The following is a 22,880-nucleotide window of genomic DNA, read 5'->3' as shown; positions in this document are numbered from 1 at the left end:
CCCGAAACATCCAGGAGCATCACGAAAACCTAATTCCACCGACGCAACCTTCGGTACCCAAGAGATCCCATCTTGGGGCCTATTCCATCTTGGAGCTCCGCTGGAGGGCCTCTACATCAACTCCATGGCCTCCTCGGTGATGTGTGAGTAGTTTACTTCAGACCTTCGGGTCCATAGTTATTAGCTAGATGGCTTCTTCTCTCTCTTTAGATCTCAATACAAAGTTCTCCTCGATTTTCTTGGAGATCTATTCGATGTAATCTTCTTTTGTGTGTATTTGTCGAGATCCGATGAATTGTGGGTTTATGATCCAGTTTATCTATGAACAATATTTGATTCTCCTCTGAATTCTTCTATGTATGATTGGTTTATCTTTGCAAGTCTCTTCGAATTATCAGTTTGGTTTGGCCTACTAGATTGATCTTTCTTGCAATGGGAGAAGTGCTTAGCTTTGGGTTCAATCTTGCGGTGCTTGATCCCAGTGACAGAAAGGGAACCGACACGTATTGTATTGTTGCCATCGAGGATAAAAAGATGGGGCTTATATCATATTGCATGAGTTTATCCCTCTACATCATGTCATCTTACTTAAAGCATTACTCTGTTCTTATGAACTTAATACTCTAGATGCATGCTGGATAGCGGTCGATGTGTGGAGTAATAGTAGTAGATGCAGAATCGTTTCAGCCTACTTGTCGCGGACGTGATGCCTATATATATAATCATACCTAGATATTCTCATAACTATGCTCAGTTCTATCAATTGCTCGACAGTAATTCGTTTACCCACCGTAATACTTATGCTCTTGAGAGAAGCCACTAGTGAAACCTATGGCCCCGGGTCTATCTTCCATCATATTAATCTTCAAATGCTTAGTTATTTCTATTGCCGTTTATTTTACTTTGCATCTTTATTTCTCATTATCATAAAAATACCAAAAATATTATCTTATCATATCTATCAGATCTCACTCTCGTAAGTGACCGTGAAGGGATTGACAACCCCTTTATTTCTCATTCATGGGCCGACCATAACGGGCCCTCGTTAATCGATTGTATTTTGATGATGCTATGAAAACAGCCTAACGTATTAACGGGCCACAAATAGGCCGACTGTAACCACGGGCTGAATTTGGCCCACAAGCAGAAAATGACAGTAACGGGCCGTAAGTAAACGAAGGTGGAAATGAGCCCAAGAATAAATGGGCCCCGAGAAGGCCGAAAGATAACATCGGCTGGAAACGGCCCAACGGAATAATGGGCCGTTAATGGGCATAAAGTGATATACTATTCATTATGGGCCAGTTTCAACACGTGCCGTTAATGGGTATAAAGTGATACACTGTTCATTACGGGCTAGTTTTACCATGGGTCGCTAATGGGCCGAGAGTAATAAGTGCCTCATATGGTCCGAAAGACGTCATGGGCCATACATGGGCCGGAAGTTAAAATGGGCTCGAATTATATTGGACGGCCCAGATGACGCTACTAGGCCTAATTGGGATAGGCCGTTAACGGGCCCTGGGTTAGTGGGCTGTAAATGGTCTATATGCGAACAGGCCATTAACAGGCTTGCCATGGGCCGGCCCGCCACCTTTTAACCAAGTCAAACAGGCTGGCCTTTTCATAGGAATGGGCCTCTGTTGGGCCGTGCCATGTGTCGACGTATCATAGGCGCTTTGGGTCCAATGAGTGGATGACATCTGTCCCAACGGTGAGCCGACACATGTTTCCTCCAGCCAATGATGATTTTACACGTGGAAAATTCCCATTGGTCGGGGCTGTTAACGGGTTATCGGATCCAAAACCGGACCCGATAGCTTAACGATGTTCCGTTTTGGTGGATGCCACGTGTCAGTCACCCTTGACGAAAGCACTTCTGTGGCGCGATTTATCGTCATGGAAGTGGACACTTCCGTGATGATAATTTTGGTAATGTCATGGAACACTTCTACATAGCACAGGTATGACTATCTTGATTCTGTCATAAATTTGTCATGGATGTACATGCATGACAAAAAACGTGACCTACTATGACAAACACGTATCATCACGGAAGTGTATTTTTTTGTAGTGCATATAGTGCCTTGTTGAGCATGTATACCATATCAGGATGCTTTGGATCTTCAAAACCAAGTGGTTGAGTGACATACACTTCTTCTTCAATATTTTTGTTGAGGAAGGCACTCTTTACATCCATTTGGTACAGCAGAATGTTGTTGTAGTATGCATAGGCTAGCAGCACACGAATTGCTTCAAGCCTAGCCACCGGAGCAAAGGTTTCATTGAAGTCAATTCCTTCCACTTGTGTGTAACCTTGGGCAACGAGGCGAGATTTGTTTTGAACAATTTGACCATGCTCATCTTGTTTATTACGATAGATCCCTTTGGTGCCAATAATGTTGTGCTTGCATGGATCAGGGTGTTTGACTAGCTCCCAGACATTATTCCGTTCAAATTGCTGAAGCTCGTCTTGCATAGCTTGAATCCATTCAGGCTCCATGAAGGCTTCATCAACTTTCTTGGGTTCAGATATAGAATGTAGCAACCCAACCTCAGACGGTCAAGTCTCTGTGCTTAAGTGTCATCCCTGGATCGGTATGCTGACACACACAGTACTCAAGGATTTATAACAGAGGTAAATCACATGTAAAAAGTAACATAAATACTATTACCTGAATCCAAATAGCGGAAGTAACAAGGTTGTGGATTCCCATCAACACCAACGGCAAAGTTGAGTGTAGAAATCGTAACCCTTAACGTATCACTTACTCGTCGTAAGATAATCCTGCAACATGAGACGTTGCAGCCACAAAGGGTCAGTACATTGAATGTACTGGCAAATTCACACCATAGAGAATGATGAATAAAGGCTATCACTACATGCATATTTGGCTGGTGGAAAGGCTCTATGGTTTAGTTTTGCGAAAAGCCAATTTTTCCCTACTTCAAAAGAATAAATTTTATTTAACTATCATGGTGGTTGTTAAACATTAAGAATGGTTGACAGCATTCTCAATCCCAATTAAGCATCATCATTAAACAAAACCCAACAAAATTAAATTTTAGAGTAACATGATGAGATTCACATGATAATCCAAGTACTAGATACTCAAGATGTCCATAACCGGGGACGCGGCTAATCATGATTAGTTTATACACTCTGCAGAGGTTTGCGCACTTTTCCCCAGAAGACTCAATCGCCTCCGCTTGGTTTCTCGCACTACATGGTGTTTGAGAAGACGGATGACCAAGACATAGTCTTTCAGAAGCGCTAGCACCTTACGATGGATAGACTGTTACACCGACTTTCCCCTACATCTGCTAGTCTACCCTGTAAGAGTTCGCACGACTTAATCAACTATGCTAGAGCCCATAATAGCTTGTGGCTGCACACGGAAGTTTCTAGTATGAATAATCTCATGTTCCCTTTGAGCCTGGGTGGTGGTCCATAAAAAAACGGTAATCCTGGTCTACCCAGGTGCCCAGACAGGCAATCCTGGAATACCCAGGTGCCTCAATCCACCCAGATGTGTGTTTAAGTTGCCACCTTAAGTAAACCATTAATTAACAATCTCACATCTATCATGAATACTCTCAAAAACCCAATCCACGTCTACGAGCATAGCATGGCAACATAAGCATAACGTAAAAGTAACTCCCAAGGTTTGAATGCAGGCCAATAGGTTCCTACCTCATCAACTACTTCCCAATACCCAAATGTTATCAATCCTACTCATGCAATGTTTGAGGGTGAAGCTAATGCATAAAAACTGGGTATGAAAGGGGATATGATCAAAGTGTGAACTTGCCTGCAATGTTGATGAAGATGATTCGCACTCAAAAATCTTGATAGCTCTACTCATCACACTCCGGTCAATCTATCGTAATCAAGCAATAGTAACCACACATAAGAAATCACTCAAAAGACTAGAAAGATCGAAGAAGACGATTCAGAAAACTTCAAAACCAAGCAAATAACTCTTGCAACATAAAACAATTTCTAACAGTACCAAAATTATATGAATTTGGCCTTATGAGAAAGTTTAGGTCAAGAGCTTCGATTTGCAAAAAGAATCAACTCAAATGGAGCTACGAAACTCAAGTTATGATCAAACGAAGTTTAAATCTAAATCTGATCTAATTAAAATTTTAAAACTTTCAAAAACATGTTTGAGTTGGATTAATGGATAGAGGAGTTCGTAACAAAGAAGTGGGTGTTGGTTTCATCGAATTCCGACTATCGAGCAACAAGTTATGAGCGTTGCAAGATCAGGGACTAATCTGTAAAACAAATTATCACAGATAGGTCCATGGCCGAAAATATAAAATAAAAGAAAAAGAGAAACGCTACCGAACGAACATTCGCTATAGAACGCTTAAAGGATGAAAACCGTTCGCTACAGATCTAAACGGGTGAACGCTCGCTATCTAACAAAACCAAAAGAAATAAACCGTATTAAAAGAAAAACCGGACTATATATAAAAAAACGGCGGGTTTTCTCGGTTTATACCGGTCGCGTGAGATGAACCGGTGGCGGCGGCGGTTTTTCTCCGGTGAGGCGGGACAACGGCGACGGCGAGCTCTGGCGCGGCAGCAGCAACGCGAAGCGGCTCCGGCGAGAGAGCGGCGCGGCGCGGATGCGGGCGTGCGGCAAGGTGGCGGAGGGGCGCGACGCGGATGCGGGGAGGAGAGGCGGCAGGGCGCAGTTGCGGCGGTGAAGCTCGCCGACAGCAGCGGCGGCTGCGGCGGTTCCGCGCATGCAGGCGAGCAGCGGGGAAAAGAGAGAGAGATAGGGGCGGCGGGCGCGGCTTTATAGGGGAGGGGAGGAGGTGGCTGAGGGAGTCCTGGATTAGGGGGTGTCCGGATGGCCGGACTATACCTTCAGCCGGACTCCTGGACTATGAAGATACAAAATTGAAGACTTCATCCCGTGTTCGGAAGGGACTTTCCTTGGCGTGGAATGGAAGTTTGGCGATACGGATATATAGATCTCCTACCATTGTAACCGACTTTGTGTAACCCTAACCCTCTACGGTGTCTATATAAACCGGAGGGTTTTAGTCTGTAGAACAAGATACGGAACAACAATCATACCATAGGCTAGCTTCTAGGGTTTAGCCTCTCCGATCTCGTGGTAGATCTACTCTTGTACTACCCATATCATCAATATTAATCAAGCAGGACGTAGGGTTTTACCTCCATCAAGAGGGCCCGAACCTGGGTAAAACTTCGTGTCCCTTGCCTCCTGTTACCATCCGGCCTAGACGCACAGTTCGGGACCCCCTACCCGAGATCCGCCGGTTTTGACAACGACATTGGTGCTTTCATTGAGAGTTCCTCTGTGTCGTCGCCGTCAGTCTTGATGGCTCCTACGATTATCAATAGAGATGCAGTCTAGGGTGAGACCTTCCTCCCCGGACAGATCTTCGTCTTCGGCGGCTTCGCACTGCGGGCCAATTCACTTGGCCATCTGGAGCAGATCGAAAGCTATGCCCCTGGCCGTCAGGTCAGATTTGGAAGTTTAAACTACACGGCTGACATCCGCGGGGACGTGATCTCCGAAGGATTCGAGCCACTGCCAACCGCGCCCCACTGTCCCGACGAGCATGATCTAGCTCTGCCGCCGAACAGTGCCCTGGAGGCTGCACCCGCATTGGCTTCGACCCTTAATTCGGAGCCAACTGCGCCAATCGAGGATGGGTGGTTGGCGGCCGCCTCGGGGGCTGCGATCCCAAGGGCGATCGAGCCGAACACCAGCCCCGCACTCTGCGAGACTCGTGACTCCAAGGAGCCGTTCTCCTCTCCTGACTCTGAACCCTCCGCGCCCCTGCCGATCGAATCCGATTGGGCACCGATCATGGAGTTTACTGCCGCGGACATCTTTTAGCACTCGCCTTTCAGCGATATTCTGAAAACACTAAAGTCTCTCTCTTTATCAGGAGAGCCCTGGCCGGACTATAGTCAGCAAGGTTGGGATACAGACGATGAAGAAATTCAAAGCCCACCCACCACCCACTTTGTAGCCACTGTCGACGATTTAACCAACATGCTCGACTTCGACTCCGAAGACAACGACGGTATGGACACCGATGCAGGAGACAATGAAGAACCAGCACCTATTGGGCCCTGGAAAGCCACCTCATCGTATGACATATACATGGTGGACACCCCAAAAGAAGGAGATGGCAATGGAACAGCGGAGGATGACCCCTCCAAGAAACAGCCTAAGCGCCGGCGTCAGCGGCGCCGCTCAAAATCCCACCAAAGCAAACACGGCGATTCCGGCACGGGAGATACTAATACTCCGGAGAGTGCCGAAGAAAACCCCCTCCAGCAAGATTCGGCACAGGAGGATGGAGAAGCCAGCCCTCATGAGAGAACGGCAGACAGAGAGGTCGAGGACGATAATTATACGCCTCCCTCCGAAGACGAGGCAAGCCTCGACGACGACGAATTCGTCGTGCCAGAGGATCCTGTCGAGCAAGAGCATTTTCAACGCAGGCTTATGGCCACGGCAAGAAGCCTCAAGAGAAAACAGTAACATCTTAGAGCTGATCAAGATTTGCTAGTCGACAGATGGACTAAAGTCCTTGCGGTCGAAGAGCATAAACTCGAACGCCCCTCCAAGAGCTACCCAAAGCGCAGGTTGCTACCCCGATTAGAGGAGGAAGCACTTAAACCTACATCACCAGCACTTGATACGGCCTACCGGCCACCTCGTGGCCGCGACAGAGAGGCCTCTCGACCCTCCACTCAAGCCGCACCCCGTACCAAGGCACGGGAAAATGCGCCTGACCTACGAGATATGTTGGAGGACAAGGCAAGGCAAACAAGATCGATCTACGGATCGCGTGGGCGCCCCATGACTCGAGACGATAACCGTCACGCCGGACACAAATCCGGCCGGCCCGAACACAGTAGACAAAGTTCATTGGAGCTACGTCATGATATAGCCCAGTACAGAGGTGCCGCACACCCACTATGCTTCACAGACGAAGTAATGGATCATCAAATCCCTGAGGGTTTCAAACCCGTAAACATCGAATCATATGATTGCACAACAGATCCTGCGGTATGGATCGACGATTATCTCCTTCATATCCATATGGCCCGTGGCGATGATCTCCACGCCATCAAATACCTCCCACTCAAGCTTAAAGGACCAGCTCAGCATTGGCTTAACAGCTTGCCAGCAAGATCAATCAGTTGTTGGGAGGACCTGGAAACCGCATTCCTCGACAATTTCCAGGGCACTTATGTGCGACCCCCAGACGCACATGACCTAAGCCACATAATTCAGCAGCCAGATGAATCGGCCAGGCAATTCTGGACACGGTTCCAACAAAGAAAAATCAAATAGTCGACTGTCCGGACGCAGAGGCCCTAGCAGCCTTCAAGCACAATATCCGTGACGAGTGGCTTGCCCGACACCTTGGACAGGAAAAGCCGAAATCTATGGCAGCACTCACGACACTCATGACTTGCTTTTGTGCGGGAGAAGATAGCTGGCTTGCTCGTAGCAACAATATGACCAAGAACCCTGGTAATTCGGATACCAGGGACAGTAGTGGCAGGTCGCGTCGCAACAAGCAGAAGTGCCGCATTAACGGCGACAATGCTGAGGATACGACAGTTAATGCCAGATTCAGAGGCTATAAATCCGGTCAGCGGAAAAAGCCATTCAAAAGAAATCCTAGGGGCCCGTCCAGTTTGGACCGAATACTCGACCGCTTGTGCCAGATACACGGCAGCCCCGAAAAGCCGGCCAATCAGACCAACAGGGATTGTTGGGTGTTCAAGCAGGCATGCAAGTTAAATGCCGAAAATACTGACAAGGGGCTGCATAGCGATGACGAGGAAGAGCCCTGGCCGCCGAACAACAGTGGACAGAAGGGTTTTCCCCCACAAGTGCGGACGGTGAACATGATATACGCAACCCACATCCCCAAGAGGGAGCATAAGCGTGCGTTAAGGGACGTATACACGGTAGAGCCAGTCGCCCCAAAGTTCAACCCATGGTCCTCCTGCCCGATCACCTTTGATCGAAGGGACCATCCCACTAGCACCCGTCATGGCGGATTCGCCGCATTGGTTCTACACCCAATTATTGACGGATTTCATCTCACTAGAGTCCATATGGATGGCGGCAGCAGCCTGAACCTGCTTTACCAGGATACAGTGCGGAAAATGGGCATAGATCCCTCGAGGATTAAGCCCACCAAAACGACCTTTAAAGGCGTAATACTAGGTGTAGAGGCCAACTGTACAGGCTCAGTCACACTTGAAGTGGTCTTCGGATCTCCGGATAATTTTCAAAGCAAGGAGTTAATATTCGACATAGTCCCATTCCGTAGTGGCTATCACGCACTGCTCGGGCGAACCACATTTGCCAAGTTCAATGCGGTACCGCACTATGCATCCTTAAGCTCAAGATGCCAGGCCCTCGAGGAGTAATTACGGTCAATGGAAACACCGAACGCTCTCTCCGAACGGAGGAGCACATGGCGGCCCTTGCTGCGGAAGTACAAAGCAGCCTCTCCAGGCAGTTCTCCAGTCCGGCTATTAAACGTCCGGACACCGTCAAGCGCGCCCGGAGTAACCTACAACAAGACCGCCTGGCATGTTCAGAGAAGGCGTAGAAATGCGGCCCCAACCCCAACGCTCGCAAAAATGCGACGCTAGTGCTTCGCGTACATAACTATGCTCTAGAAATACCATGGGTATAGGGGGAGGGGCACCATCACGGCACGCCCGTAACACGGCTTAAACCGCACCAGGGGCTGCCGATTTTTTACTTTTCTCTTACTTTCAGGACTCCATTCTTCGGAAGGCCTGTTCGGCAGTTTGCCGCACAGATGATGCAAGAACCAGGGAAGCAGACAAGCCATGCCGCATTACGGAACTCCCAGGTGGTCTCTATCACAAGCAGTATACCTGTTTCGGATACCATTCCGCAGCCTGCCCCTAAAACGGACATGTTAAATAGTCCAACCTTTTTCTTATCGCATTATTTTGTATCGTTCTGCTTTGATCGCAGCCCTTTTTAATAAACAATGCATAGCTTTTGTCTATTTTTGCATTACCCTTTTTTTTACAAATATATGTTCCTTAATGACATGCTGCACCCGTACACTTTGGTACGGCCAAAATACGCCAGGGGCTTTAGTACCCCTCAATATGGTGTGAGAAGTCCGAACACTTTAACAAGTGCGGCACCCCGAACTTATAGCATTATATGCATCGGCTCCGAATCATGTCTTGGGTCAATAGTTGGGTTTGCCCGGCTCCTATGTTTTGGTGCCTTACGTTCCGCTATATCGGCTAAGGTAGCACTAGGAGAACTACTGCGATTGTGCCCCAGTTGAGCTGGGTCGAGCACCTCAGTAGAGAAAGCTAAAACTGACTGTCATGATGAAGCGAGAGCTGGTCGCTGTTCGGTAGGTTTTTCGAGTCCCTAAAGACTTATGCCGCTTAGAGCGAGGAGTCGGCTCCGTCCGGCCAAGGCGTGGATAGCGCCCTAAACTCGGTCTTCCGAATACCAGGGGCTTCGCCGAAATTTAAAATTATAGAATTCTATGGCTAAGTGAGAGTGTTCACGCATTATAGTCTGATTGCCTTGTTCGTTGTGCTGAGCGCCTCCCTCGAAGGACCCAAACATGGGAAAAAGAGCGCTCAGGTTTATCCCCGAACACCCCAGCACTAGCGGCACGGGGGCAGAAGCCGACGACTCGCCATCTCTCAGAATCAATAAACAGCCGCACAGAAGGTAATATTTTAAATTCCAACAGCATTGCTTAGCGCATATGAACAAGTTTTCAGCGCACAGTACAAAACGAGCGAGTTTTACTCAAAAATTACATCCCTGGAACATTCATCCGCCACAAGGTGGGCACCCTTCAGAACATCCATATAATAATTCTCGGGCTTGCGATGCTCCTTCCCCGGTGGTGGCCCGTCTTTCACAAGCTTCTCAGCATCCAACTTTCCCCAGTGCACCTTAGCACGGGCAAGTGCCCTACGGGCACCTTCAATGCAGACGGAGCGCTTGATGACTTCGAGCCTTGGACAGGCCCCCACCAGCCGCCGCACTAGCCCGAAATAGCTCCCAGGCAGAGCCTCTCCAGGCCACAGCCAAACTATGAGGCCCTTCATGGCCTGTTCGGCCGCCTTGTGGAGCTCGACTAGTTGCTTCAGCTGGTCGCTCAGGGGCACGGGGTGTCCGGCCTCAGCATACTGAGACCAGAACACCTTCTCTGTCGAGCTGCCCTCCTCGGCTCGATAGAATGCGGCGGCATCGGACACGCTACGGGGAAGATCTGCGAACGCTACTGGAGAGCTCCGGATTCGGGTAAGTAACAAGTAACTCACGTTTATGTGTTTGCTTTGCATAGAGAATGCCTTACCCACCGCTATCTTTTTCACCGGATCCAACTCCTGGAGGGTCTTTTGGGATTCGGCCTTGGCAGACTTGGCAGTTTCAATAGCCGCCGCGAGCTCGGACGCTCGCGTCTTTGAGTCAAGCTCCAAACTCTCATGTTTTTTCATGAGAACCTGGAGCTCTTGCTGCACCTTGCCAACCTGGGCCTCATACTTCTCCCGCTCGGTGCGCTCCGTGGCCGCCCTCTTCTCGGCCTCGAGCAGCGCTTGCTTAAGGGTCGCCACCTCAGACGTGGCCCCTACAATAGCCACGATAATCCTGTCATTTTTTGCAATTGCACCTTTATATATATATATATTTAAACAAGGTATTTCTTACCTTCCTTGTCCTAGAGATTCTTCTTGGCACGCCCGAGCTCTTGCTCGAACTACTCAAGGTTCTGCTTTAGCGTGTCCACTTCCGCAGTCAGTACGGCGGACGCCAGCAGAGAAGCCTGCATACGCATATTGACTCTTTTTTGTTAGACTCCTGCGAATTTAATTTGATCCTCTATTCGGCTTTTCTTCCCGAACGCCAAACAGAGCATCAGGGGCTACTGTCTATGCGGTAATATTATTTACACATTATTTACTTACCTCAATGCCTGTTAAAAGGCTAGCACAAGCTTCAGTCAGTCCGCTCTTGGCGTACTGAACCTTCTGGACCACCGCACTCATAATAGTGCGGTGCTCCTCGTCGATGGAGGCACCTTTGAGCACCTCCAACAGATTGTCCGGCACCTCCGGTTGGACGGGGGTCACCGGCAGGGTGGGCTGGCTCCTCTTGGAAGGAGGTCGCCCGCCGGACTCTGGAACCTTTGAAGGTTCCGGAGCGGTGTCCGGCCTAGAGCCGGACTTGGAGCCCTGGGGGGTTTTATCCCCTATACTCCTGGAGTCCGGGAGGTCGCCATGCGGCACCTCCAGGACCACCTCCTCCTGGCTTGGAGCCTGTTGGGACAACACTTCGGCGTCGTCCGTAGGGCGGGGGGAGGAAGCCGTCGGAAGCGAATTCACATCCGACGAGGCCAGTGAACTGCTCGACGACGCGTCGAGCCGGTCTTTGGGTGGGCTGCATAAACATATTCGACATAAGGGAAAGCTATGCAATAAGGGAATACTATGAATTACTCTGGTATCCGGATACTTACGATTTCGCCAGGGGCTTGGCCCTGAGCAGCCACTCCTCTCCGCCGTCGTCGGTGTCGATGGAGTAGTCCGGAGGAAGTGTTTTCCCCTTCTTGGACCCTTCGGCCTCCTTAGTGAGGGCGGCCTTCCTTTTCTTCTCCCCCCCCCCCCCCCGCTGGAGGGGGAGAGGTCTCTTCCTCCTCCTCCTCGTCTTCACGGGAGGACTGCGCCTTGGAGCCGTCGGATGATGAACCCGACACCTCCTGGCGCCGGGCACTTTTTCGAGTCCCCATGGCCCTCTTCGTGGCCTTCTTCTCCGGCACCACATAGGGTGCCGGAACCAGCAGCTTCGCCAAGCGGGCATAGGCTGGGTCTTCGGGCAAAGGAGCCAGACAGTCGATCTGTCTGGACTTCGCCTGCCAAACCTATCAAAGGTAAGGGATCTTAGATCTCGCATAGAGTTAAACTATGAAAACTAATACCCTGTTAAAGGCAAAAACAACTTACTGCGCTGGCGTGCTGCTGCGCACTGAATCCGTGATCATCGGTAGCAAATGCAGGAGCCTCGGCGCCCTTGAAAAGCACCTTCCAAACGTCTTCGTACATCGTGTCGAAGAGCCTGTTCAGAGTTCAGTGCTGCACTGGGTTGAACTCCCACAAATTGAAGGTCCGTTGTTGACATGGGAGGATCCGGCGGATGAGCATGACCTGGACTACGTTGACAAGCCTGAGCTGCTTTTCCACCAGGGTTTGGATGCATGTTTGTAGTCCAGTCACCTCTCCTTTGCTGCCCCATGACAGGCCCGTCTCTTTCCAGGACGTGAGCCGCGTTGGGGGTCCGAACCGAAACGCGGGGGCTGCGACCCACTCAGGGTCGCACGGCTCGGTGATGTAAAACCACCCCGATTGCCACCCCTTCAGGGTCTCCACAAAGGAGCCCTCGAGCCATAAGACGTTGGGCACCTTTCCCACCATGGCGCCTCCGCACTCCGCTTGGTTGCCGCGCACCACCTTTGGCTTGACATTGAAAGTCTTGAGCCATAGGCCGAAATGGGGGCGGATGTAGAGGAAAGCCTCGCACACGACGATAAACGGCAAGATGTTGAGGATGAAATTCGGGGCCAGATCATGGAAATCCAGGCCGTAGTAGAACATGAGTCCCCAGACGAATGGGTGGATAGGAAAGCCCAGTCCGCGGAGGAAGTGGGGAAGGAACACTACCCTCTCATGGGGCCTTGGGGTGGGGAGGAGCTTCCCCTCTTCGGGAAGCCGGTGCGCGATGTCGTTAGACAAGTATCCGGCCTTCCTCAGTTTTTTTATGTGTCCCTCCATGATGGAGACCATCCACTTGCCTCCCGCTACGGACATGGCTGGAGAAGGTTGAGGTGGGGAGTGCGGATTTGGGCGCTGGAGCTCGAGTGCGCGAAAATGGATAGGCAAAGGAGGAAGAAGGCGTAGGTGAAAAGGTGGATCCTTATCCCCTTATATGGGTGGACGCAACTACGTGTACCCACCAGCCTGGTAAAACTCGCTTATCTCCAAGCGCCGTAATCAATGGCGCGGTTGGGTTACCCACGCCCGTATTGATGAGAATCCCGGAATAGGGGGACACGATCTCTGCTTTAACAAGACGTGCCAAGGAAACCGCCTCGCATGACGCGCTGAGGTGGATAGTAAAACGATTCGAATAAAGGCTTGGCCGTGGTGCGTCACACTACGGAATACGTCAGCAGATTAGTTTTGTGCAAATATTATTCTCTCTATGGCAATATGTGGAAATTTATTTTGCAGAGCCGGACACTATCTTTGTGTTCAAAATCTTCTATGAAGTACTTGGAGGAGGAACCCGCCTTGCAATGTCGAAGACAAACTGCGCGCCGGACTCGTCGTCATTGAAGCCTGGTTCAGGGGCTACTGAGGGAGTCCTGGATTAGAGGGTGTCCGGATGGCCGGACTATACCTTCAACCGGACTCCTGGACTATGAAGATACAAGATTGAAGACTTCGTCCCATGTCCGTAAGGGACTTTCCTTGGCGTGGAAGGCAAGCTGGGCGATACGGATATATAGATCTCCTACCATTGTAACCGACTTTGTGTAACCCTAACCCTCTCCGGTGTCTATATAAACCGGAGGGTTTTAGTCCGTTGGACAAGATACAGAACAACAATCAAACCATAGGCTAGCTTCTAGGGTTTAGCCTCTCCGATCTTGTGGTAGATCTACTCTTGTACTACCCATATCATCAATATTAATCAAGCAGGACGTAGGGTTTTACCTCCATCAAGAGGCCCCGAACCTGGGTAAAACTTCGTGTCCCTTGCCTCCTGTTACCATCCGGCCTAGACGCACAGTTTGGGACCCCCTACCCGAGATCCGCCGGTTTTGACACCGACAGTGGCCTTGGAGGAGGGGTAAGGCAAAGGCGGCGAGCGCGGAGTCCGAGGCGGGGACGACGGCCATGGCGGTGCAGCGGCGTGCGACGGGCGGAGTCCCGCCCGGGAGGTCCGGGGCGCGCGGGCGTCGGGCTGTGTTAGGAGGAAGGGTTTTTTTAATATTTTTTTCTAAACTAAAATAAAAAACATAATAACTAAAATATTATATAGGCATATAATATACCAAAATTTGCAGAAAAAGATTTTCTACAACATGGACATTTTTATAATGCCATATAAAATCCACTTAATCAGATAAATCAAAGAGTGCTACTGGTCTAATAAAATCCAATAAAAATCATTTTAAAAATACCAAAATGATTTCAAATTAATTTTTCTCCAATTTTCTATTGTAGGGAATCATGTTACCCTATTTTCCATGTATTTTGTTTTTGGAGAAAAATAATTTGAATAAAACTCAAATAACTCCAAATTGAAAATTAATTCCAAAAGGACTTTGAATTTTGATCCTTGAAACTTCCAACTCATATTTCATATAATTTGAAGAAGTCATTTTATCTTCTATCCCCTGTTCAAGAATTCATCCAATTAACCAGTTAACTTGCCGATTAACCGATAAATCGTCCGATTAATTGATTAAATGGCTGATTAACTTGCCGATTAGCCTATTAATCCCCTACTCACGAGCCGACCGAGCAGCTACCAGTTAACGATTTCCTCAACAATGCTTCTATCGTGAAAATCATTGAGTTGCTTAAAGTTTCTGAACTAGAAATATTTTCAAATGAAATTCAAATATTTTCAACACCCCTTTTCATTTTAAAAAAATGGGAGCAGTCATGTTATCTTCTCTCTAGGGTTTCGTGTTTGAAAAGAATTTGAATTCACGGAGATCAAAATGCAAAAGGTGAAAGTTTGGGAAAGTCCTTTTATTCCCTCTCATTTAACTTTCAAAAAGTTTTGAATTTCACTCAATCGATCACACAACAATCAAGCAAACAATCAATCTATCTATTTATTATAACATTCCAAAATTTAGAATTATGGATGTTACAAACCTAACACCCTTAAAATGAATCTCGTCCTCGTGATTCGGAGAGGCTAGCAAGAAATAGGTTAGGGTTTGGGGTCTCTTCAAAATTTCATCAATCATCTCCGGGGTCTGGGGTGCTACCACCCTTAGAAGCATTGTTACAGTTCCGTCAAAACTCATATACTCCATTTTTATTGTTAACAGTGTCGGTCTTCTTGGATATTCAGGATAATTCCTTATCCGGGCTCTTCCGGTAGTGGCATAACCTTTACCACAATTCTTCTGTCTTTCATCTAGGTAAGGTTCTTCCGAGACTGGGTCTTCTTAGCTGACGGGTCTAGCGCCAAAACTAAACAACTATCAATATCTCATGGTGGTCAACAATTTATGGTTCCTTCTGCAGGAAATGGGTCTGGTTGATCCTCACCATATAACCTACGGTTGGCAAAGCTTCCTTGTACAAGGGAAAAATAGCTATACCATTCTAAGTTTTAAACAAGGTTTTGATCGCCGTCTCTCTACTATAGGTAAGTCACTCAGATTTACCATCCCATATAGCAAGGCGAACAATAAGAGTAAGTCGGTATGGTGATCAATCCATCCCGCACCCAAATCATTACCCTGTATACGGTTTAGCGAATCTCGCATTCTAACACTCGGTCATCCTCACAAGCATCGCAGAATTTCTCTTGTCGATGAACGAAGTTCGGATATATCCATAGATTATGCAAACCAGACAAACATCTATCGTTTCTTCACAACTCTCAGGTTTTGCGTTACTCCTATAAAATCATCTTATCGATAAAATCATAACTTCGTCCAGGGTTTTTCCTTCAGCAAGAGTTTGCTTGCTTCTTGGCAGGTCCTGGGGCCTGTGGGTTATGGCACATCTCAACACTTGTAGTCCTTGAACTTATCATCGGACAACTGATCATTATTCCAACTCCCAACTTCCTAGTATTCTTAAATCCATCCAATTGTACTATTTTCCTTCCTTCTATTGGCACCAAACTAGGACATATTACTCAAACTCATCACGGAGTTTCCATTGATCCATATCTATGACATCATACCTCCTTTATATCCAATAGTAATTTATCTCTTCATCCTCATGGGATATCCCACATACCAAGATAAAAACTTATACTTATGAAGTCCATACTCTACTTCGTGGAACATCATTATCCTTTCCAGGGTCAAGCATCCTTACAGGGAAATATTAGCCATCTCTGCATGGCACTCTTAAATTGAGAAACGTGAAACACATCATGAACTCCTGACAGTCCTTCGGGTGACTCCAACTTGTTGGCCACTTCTCCCATATGCTCCAAAACTCGGTATAGTCCTACAAATATCGGGGCTAACTTTCCCTTAACTCCAATTCATTTAACTCCGCGTAGAGGGGACACACGAAGACATGCTCTGTCTCCAATTTCATATACTACCTCCTTGCGTTTTTTTGTCTGCATAACTCTTCTGCCTGGACTGAGATACCTCCATTCTATCTCGAATCAACTTAACATTCTCTTCTGACTCCTTGATCACATTTGGTCCAAACAACTGACGGTCTCCAACTTCATCCCACATAGTCTTGGGGTATCACACATATCTAGACAAAACTTGTATTCATTTTGTTCGAAATCCACTTAGTGGAGTATCCTTATCTTTTCCAGGGGTCAAGGGTTCTTATAAGGTACTACCACCCTTAAAATGCACAAATCTTCCATAGACCATATTTCTCATATCCTCAGAAATGGTCAAAATCCTTCTTCATAGAGTAACAACTTATAAAATCCATATCAGTACCAACGATGCTAACTTTATTCACTCTCAATTGATTACAATCTCTCACTTTTCCATTACATGTCTCAACTCAACACCTCAATATAAAATAAAATGTTCTCACTTCTACTACTCCATTTCTTTTGTTGAAAACTCAACTATCTAGCACAAGTTTCCTTCTCCTTGGGGCATTCTCTGGCAAAGTGCCCTGCTCTATTTCAACGAAAACATATTACTTCTGACAAGTCTCGAGGTTTCCTTTTTGGGCAACTGCTGAGGTAGTGCCCTGACTCCTTGCACCTATAATAGTTTAGGTCCTTTCTGGTATCCAATCTACTTCTCTTCTTGGACTTTTCCGTTCCAATCATGGATTCTATTTCTTGTGGGTCATACTCTACTTCCTCCGTCGGGAATTCTACTAGATCCCCATTCATACAATTCTGGGAGATGTGTCCTTCTTCTCCACATGAATAGCAAGACTTAGTGCAGGGTTTACTCGGGTCCTCTTTAGGTGTGTCCTCCACATCTTCCTTCATCACGGGTTCTTCTAAAATTTACATAAGGGATCCTTTCTTTACTTCTTTCTTCTGCTGGATGGGTCGTTGTACCATGGGGTAAATGTGACACTGAGCAGGATAGTGGGTAGTCCCTTCACATAAGAAACAAGTAATCTGCCTAGTTGGGCATTCTTCAACTGGGTGACTTCCTTCACAATTAGGGCATTCATCCTTGTGTTCTTTATGGGTGTGTCCTATTTCTCCACAAATTTTGCATGCACAAGATTTCTTCATATCCTTTCCATAAGGCTTCAACTTTTGGGACACAAGGTGAGATCTTTGCAGAGTCAACTTTAATTCTCTCCAAGTGGTTACTCCTTGCCATCCATTCATGGTTTGGTACATCCTCCACCAAGTAGCAGCACCTCTTTCAAAGCACTGAAGAGCATGCTGGGTCATATCCTTTCCGACTATAGGGTTATTCTCCATGTGATCCTCCATGTTCTGAATCCATCGGTCTGTCTCCAACTGACTCATCAGTCCAGAAAATACAATCTCATCTCCATTCATCCTCTATTGGGTCCATGTGGGTTTGGGGTAAGATAAAAGAGATAGAGAGGGATACACACAATACAAACAAAAAGTTTGAAAAGACAGATTTTATTTGTGGCTGTCGGGAAAAACATCAAACAAATGACAGCTCACAAACATCGCATCTAACGTAAGTGTATAACAGGGGTTTGGTCTTCTAAAGGTCAATAAATCTTCAACGTCTCCAAACTCTTCAAGTCTTGTTCATGCCTCCAATGGCTTTTTCTGATCATGATTGTCCTTTTCTAGTTCTTTTGCCAGATCAACTCTGTTGATGCGAAGTCTCTCATGACGTCCTTTAATATTCTGGAGTTGCGTCCCAAACTTTTAGGTTTCATCATCCTTGGCATGAACCATGTCCTACTGTCCTTCAGTTCCTGACGAATCTCTGGTATCTTGAGGTTTTGCTTCTCCAGCTTGGCTACTTTCAGCTTCTGGTTCCTGAGTTCTTCATGAAATACTTCCGTGCCTAATATGGCTTCATGGAGCTCCACCTTAAACTTCTTGATGTACTACTCCAGATACTGGTGATACACCGGCTAAGGTTAAAACTTCATCTTACTAATAGGTTCTCCATCAGCCTTCTTCCATCAAATCCATTCTAAAGAAAGCATCCTTAACTCAGCACGGTGACAATAGCATCAGCGGGCAATGACATCATGGATAACCGTGTTTCTGCTCTTGTGATTCCCATGAGCTATCATTCCATAGTTGATATCTCCTGCCTTAGGGTTTTCTTGACAAAACTTTGAGTTCTCATGCTCCTTGTTTCAGTCTTTCTCCGATACACCCTGATCTCAGGCATTGACAACTGCCATAATCTGTCAAGTTCCATAAGGGTAGCCTTCCTAGGTCACACAAATCTGGAGTCAGAGCCTTCAAAATCTCCTAGTCTTCGGTCTTCAACTATTGTAGTTTCCATTATTCAGATGCACGGAAAATACTATTCATTCCGAAGTGGCCTTAGTTGTCCGATATCTTGTACTTCTTGGAGTGGTCTGATTAGTCGAATCTTCGTGTGGTAAAAAGAGGAAAGGGGTATGGTCTCACTAAAGGGAATTTTTGAATAAGCTCAGAATAGAAGAGAGGTAAAAGATCTTTTTGAAAAGGAAAGTTGTAGAGAAAAATCTTTGCTATGGGCTTGCCAGTTTCTAGGGTCACGTTCTACAGTCAAAATGTGCTCTGATACCATCTTGTAGTGACCCGACCTCAGACGGTCAAGTCTCTATGCTTAAGTGTCATCCCTGGATCAGTATGCTAACACACACAGTACTCGAGGATTTATAACAGAAGTAAATCACATGTAAAAAGTAACATAAATACTATTACCTCAATCCAAATAGCGGAAGTAACAAGGTTGTGGATTCCCATCAACACCAACGGCAAAGTTGAGTGTAGAAATCGTAACCCTTAACGTATCACTTACTCGTCGTAAGATAATCCTGCAACATGAGACGTTGCAGCCACAAAGGGTCAGTACATTGAATGTACTGGCAAATTCACACCATAGAGAATGATGAATAAAGGCTATCACTACATGCATATTTGGCTGGTGGAAAGGCTCTATGGTTTAGTTTTGTGAAAAGCCAATTTTTCCCTACTTCAAAAGAATACATTTTATTTAACTATCATGGTGGCTGTTAAACATTGAGAATGGTTGACAGCATTCTCAATCCCAATTAAGCATCGTCATTAAACAAAACCCAACAAAATTAAATTTTAGAGTAACATGATGAGATTCACATGATAATCCAAGTACTAGATACTCAAGATGTCCATAACCGGGGATGCGGCTAATCATGATTAGTTTATACACTCTGCAGAGGTTTGTGCGCTTTTCCCCATAAGACTCGATCGCCTCTGTTTGGTTGCTCGCACTACATGGTGTTTGAGAAGATGGATGACCGAGACATAGTCTTTCAGAAGCGCTAGCACCTTACGATGGATAGACCAGAGGTTTGCGCGCTTTTCCCCATAAGACTCGATCGCCTCCGTTTGGTTGCTCGCACTACATGGTGTTTGAGAAGACGGATGACCGAGACATAGTCTTTCAGAAGCGCTAGCACCTTACGATGGATAGACCGTTACACCTACTTTCCCCTACATCTGCTAGTCTACCCTGTAAGAGTTCACACGACTTAATCAACTATGCTAGAGCCCATAATAGCTTGTGGCTGCACACGGAAGTTTCTAGTATGAATAATCTCATGATCCCTTTGAGCCTGGGTGGCGGTCCATAAAAAAACAGGCAATCCTGGTCTACCCAGGTGCCCAGACAGGCAATCCTGGAATACCCAGGTGCCTCAATCCATCCAGATGTGTGTTTAAGTTGCCACCTTAAGTAAACCATAAATTAACAATCTCACATCTATCATTAATACTCTCAAAAACCCAATCCACGTCTACGAGCATAGCATGGCAACGTAAGCATAACATAAAAGTATCTCCCATGGTTTGAATGCAGGGCAATAGGTTATCAATCCTACTCATGCAATGTTTGAGGGTGAAGCTAATGCATAAAAACTGTGTATGAAAGGGGATATGATCAAAGTGTGAACTTGCCTGCAATGTTGATCAAGATGATTCACACTCAAAAATCTTGATAGCTCTACTCGTCACACTCCGGTCAATCTATCCTAATCATGCAATAGTAACCACACATAAGCAATCACTCAAAAGACCAGAAAGATCGAAGAACACAATTCGGAAAACTTCAAAACCAAGCAAATAACTCTTGCAACATAAAACAATTTCTAACAGTACCAAAATTATATGAATTTGGCCTTATGAGAAAGTTTAGGTCAAGAGCTTCGATTTGCAAAAAGAATCAACTCAAACGGAGCTACGAAACTCAAGTTATGATCAAACGAAGTTTAAATCTAAATCTGATCTAATTCAAATTTTAAAAATTTCAAAAACATGTTTGAGTTGGATTAATGGATAGAGGAGTTCGTAATGAAGAAGTGGGCGTTGGTTTCATCGAATTCCGACTATCGAGCAAAAAGTTATGAGCGTTGCAAGATCAGGGACTAATCTGTAAAACAAATTATAACAGATAGGTCCCTGGCAGAAAATCTAAAATAAAAGAAAAAGCGAAATGCTACTGAACGAACGTTCGCTACAGAACGCTTAAAGGACGAAAACCGTTCGCTACAGATCTAAACGGGTGAACGCTCGCTATCTAAGAAAACCAAAAGAAATAAACCGTACTAAAAGAAAAACCGAACTATATATAAAAAACCAGCGGGTTTTCCCGGTTTATACCGGTCGCGTGAGATGAACCGGTGGCGGCGGCGGTTTTTCTCCGGCGAGGCGGGACAGCGGCGATGGCGAGCTCCGGCATGGCAGCAGCGACGTGAAGCGGCTCCAGCGAGAGAGCGGTGCGGCGCGGATGCGGGCGCGCGGCAACGTGGCGGAGGGGCGCGACGCGGATGCGGGGAGGAGAGGCGGCAGGGCGCAGTTGCGGCGGCGAAGCTTGTCGACGGCGGCGGCGGCTGCGGCGGTTCCGCGCATGCAGGCGAGCAGCGGGGAAAAGAGAGAGAGAGAGAGGGGCGGCGGGCGCGGAGTCCGAGGCGAGGACGGCGGCCATAGCGGTGCGGCGGCGTGCGACGGGCGGAGTCCCGCCCGGGAGGTCGGGGGCGCGCGGGCGGCGGGCTGGGCCGTGGCCTGGCCGGTTGGCTGGGCCGGCCCAGTTCGGCGGAAGGATTTTTTAAAATATTTTTTTCTCAACTAAAATAAAAAACATAAGAACTAAAATATTATATAGGCATATAATATACGAAAATTTGCAGAAAAAGATTTTCTACAACATGGACATTTTTATAATACCATATAAAATCCACACAAATTCAGATAAATCAAAGAGTGCTACTGGTCTAATGAAATTCAATAAAAATCATTTTAAAAATACCAAAATGATTTCAAATTAATTTTTCTCCAATTTTCTATTGTAGGGAATCATGTTACCCTATTTTCCATGTATTTTGTTTTTGGAGAAAAATAATTTGAATAAAACTCAAATAAATCCAAATTGAAAATTAATTCCAAAAGGACTTTGAATTTTGATCCTTGAAACTTCCAACTCATATTTCATATAATTTGAAGAAGTCATTTTATCTTCTATCGTGAAAATCATTGAGTTGCTTAAAGTTTCTGAACTGGAAATATTTTCAAATGAAATTCAAATATTTTCAACACCCCTTTTCATTTTTTAAAAAATGGGAGAAGTCATGTTATCTTCTCTCTAGGGTTTCGTGTTCGAAAAGAATTTGAATTCACGGAGATCAAAATGCAAAAGGTGAAAGTTTGGGAAAGTCCTTTTATTCCCTCTCATTTAACTTTCAAAAAGTTTCGAATTTCACTCAATTTATCACACAACAATCAAGAAAACAATCAATCTATCTATTTATTATAACATTCCAAAATTTAGAATTTTGGGATGTTACATAGAAACAAATGCAAAGTGCCCATGGAAGTTTGCTAGTGGTGTTGCTCTTGAACGAGTGAGTGAACCAGGTGCATTTATACTGTCCATGATCTTCTCAATTTGGACTTTATTTGCAACTCGAGGATAAACTGGGCGAAGATTTTGCCCATGCTGATTATTGTCTTCATCTTCAGCATTGGCTTCAGGCTGGGCATTGTCTTCATGTTGATTAGTTGCAGAAATGATGATTTCTTCTTCAGCCTGTTCCTCCATGGGTACGACTTCTCTAGTACCCATTTTCTTGATAGATTCAGTATGAGAGGCTTCATCTAGCACATTTGGCATGTGCTCTCTATGCGAGCCGTTAGTTTCATCGAACCGCACATCTACAGTTTCAAGCACTTTACAGTGAAAGAAGTTGAGGACTCTGTAGGTGTGCGAATCCTTTCCGTAACCAAGCATAAAACCTTCATGTGTTTTCAGTGCAAATTTTGAAGTGTGATGCAGATCCTTGATTGTCGGAGTAATGGGCCACGGGTAGCCAAACCCAGGTCCCTGAGCCTTTCAAGACATTGGGGCTAGTTGCGCCCCTCAAGACATCAAGACATCAA

This window comes from Triticum urartu, chromosome 1A (genome assembly GCF_056163025.1).
Source record: "Triticum urartu cultivar PI428250 chromosome 1A, HENAU_Tu73, whole genome shotgun sequence".
Classification (NCBI taxonomy): domain Eukaryota; kingdom Viridiplantae; phylum Streptophyta; class Magnoliopsida; order Poales; family Poaceae; genus Triticum; species Triticum urartu.
The sequence above is the reverse complement of the archived record's forward strand: the minus strand, read 5'-3'. Positions refer to the sequence as shown.